This window comes from Colobus angolensis, unplaced genomic scaffold (assembly GCF_000951035.1).
Source record: "Colobus angolensis palliatus isolate OR3802 unplaced genomic scaffold, Cang.pa_1.0 Scaffold76, whole genome shotgun sequence".
NCBI lineage: Eukaryota > Metazoa > Chordata > Mammalia > Primates > Cercopithecidae > Colobus > Colobus angolensis.
The window spans coordinates 2,296,750-2,299,333 of record NW_012121376.1 but is presented as its reverse complement, the minus strand read 5'-3'; the positions used below and the strand labels follow the sequence as shown (position 1 = coordinate 2,299,333).

The 2,584-nt window shown below is 52.2% G+C and overlaps 1 pseudogene; it reads right to left on the bottom strand.

Moving 5' to 3' along the window:
- Positions 1-553: 553 nt before the first annotated feature.
- LOC105501941 lies at positions 554-739 on the bottom strand (annotated as a pseudogene).
- Positions 740-2,584: the final 1,845 nt, after the last annotated feature.

The window sequence follows — 2,584 nt, the reverse complement described above, 5'->3', positions numbered from 1 at the left end:
CACACCAGGCTAATTTTGTATTTTCAGTAGAGACGGGGTTTCTCCATGTTGGTCAGTCTGGTCGTGAACTCCCGACCTCAGGTGACCTGCCCACCTCGGCCTCCCAGAGTGCTGGGATTATAGGCGTGAGCCACTGCGCCCAGTCAGAAATTGAAAGTCATTTATAAATGCACTGACTGCTCTCCATAGTACTCCATGATCTCAAAATGATACACTGTCCATGAAGAAATGCTATTTTAGGTGAAAAAATCAAATAGGAAAAACCTGCATTGGACAAAATCCTTGAAAACACGAAAGTTTCTGCACAAGTTTTGTTCACAGTAATTTCTTTTGCTGAGCCACCGGACTTTTTTTTTTTTCTTCATGGCTTGTGTTTTATTCTTTGAAGAGTGCTTCTAAAACATCACACTAAGTCAATCTGAAAGGTAAAGTTTAAAATCTTTTTAAAGGATAAGTTATATGTAATGACTGACTGTTCACTCTACAAAATCTTACTCTTAGGGCTTATGATACACCCAGCCGGCAGGACCACTCAGGTTTTCCAAACAGCCAGTTACCACTTCTCTCTTGTCTGCACGGATTTCTCATTAGCTGTCTTCTGTTTTGTTGGATGATCTCAGATCCCCCTGCTGTCTCTGAGAGGTGGTCAAGCTATCCTCTGTTCTTCTTCCCTTGCTAATTTCCTGGGTTTTCTTCGTGTTTTCTGGCGGGCAAGTTCTCATTGATTTCCACGGGCCATGCCGACCACTGACAGAGCCTGGAAGAGAGCGAGTTGGAAAAGCAAGGGCTCCCTGGCACACTGGGCTACTGTCACTGCCACTGGATTTTTTATGGGTCCATTTCCTGTAGGTGTTTTTACTGATTGCATGGATTTGTACACCTGTTTCCCCCACCTGCTTCATAGCAGCAACTTCTCATTAATAAGGACTCGAACGCCCAGTAGCCCCCGTTGAGATGCTAATCAGCTGTCTGGCTTGGGTGACCTGGATTCATTGCACCATACGCAGCCTCTCCTGGGGAGTTTGCACCAAGGGCTGCTCCCATTCTCAGACAGGAGGACAGAGCTGCCGCCCGACAGAACGTCAGTGCCGACGTCAGCATTCACGCGGGCAGGAGGAGAGCCCTGGGGGACCCTGCTGGGGACCGATGCTGTTTCTGCTTGCACACACCCAGCTCTTCTCCCTGGCAGCTGCTGGGTTTGCTCTGGGAGACCAGCCCTCCCCACCCGCCCTCCATGAGGCTGGACCAGGCTGACCCTTCCCCCGGACGTGTCTCAGGACTGGCCACTCGGAGTGATGGTCATTGCCGGGTACACAGGCTGGCCAGTAAGCGTCGCCCCGGGAGTCTTGCTGGAATGATGAGGAAAGTGATCCTCTCTCTCCCAGGGGATGGCTGAACTGGAAAAACCTGTTGGTAGTTGCTGGGACCCGCTTCGGGAGATCCCGCTCAAGAATGGAAAAAAACCAGCCAGGCGAGGTGGTTCATGCCTATAATCCCAGCACTTTGGTATGCCGAGGTGGGAGAATCATTTGAGCCCAGGAGTTCTAGACCAGCCTGGCCAATATGGTGAAACCCCATCTCTACTAAAAAAATACGAAAATTATAGCCAGGCTTGGCGGCAGGTGCCTGTAATCCCAGCAACTCGGGAGGCTGAGGAAGGAGAATCGCTTGAACCCGGGAGGCGGAGGTGGCAATGAGCCAAGATCGCGCCATTGCACTCCAGCCTGGGTGACACAGCGAGACTCCGCCTAAAAAAAAAACAAAAATGGGGAAAAACCAAGCCCAAAGATGAGAAGGGCGGGGTGGGGAGAGAATCAGAGAGAGAGAGTCAGAGACAGAGATGAGGCAGTCTGTGCGGTGCACTCCCGGGGGTTTCTGGAGCCGGTGAACCTGGCCCCAGTCCTGGAGGGGCAGGCTTTGTGTTTTCAGAGGGTCTCACATCAGCCCAGATTGAGAACCGACCACGAAGGCTGCTTGGCCGTGTGTTTGTCTGGACAAGACAAATCAGTCAAAGTGCTAGGCCGAAGCAAGGCCACTCTCTCTCTCTCCCTCTCTCAAATGCATGTTACTACGCAGAGAGTAAGGGTCTCTGTGATCTTTACAAATGGCCTAGTGCACACACACGTGTAAGTGGCCCCCATATTTGAGCCTTGCCGACCCACTCTACAAGGGAGGAAGGTACAGGAAGCTTAGGTTGTTTGTCCAGTTCCAGAGGGCACCGCATCCACACAGCAGTGACTGGGTAGGGTCCTGGTCTCTCTCGACAGCCCAGAGTGTGTGGCCTGTCCCTGGAGCAGGTGGGATCCATGCCAGGTGGGGCTGAGTGGTGCTGATGGCCACCCCCTCCTGTCACCTCTGGATCATCATGTTTCCCAATGGGGTCTCCTTTCAGGGCTCTAGTTCACCCCAAAGCTGACCTCTTCCAGTGAGACCTTCAAACCCTTATGGTGCCCCTGCATGAAGTGGCAAAGTTGGGGGGGATGGGGAGAGTGGAGGGCGAATTACAGAAGGACACCCCCCGCCAAGGAACAACTGCAAAGATGTTTTTTCAGGGACAGTCCCCACGACCATGGGCGGTGGCCAT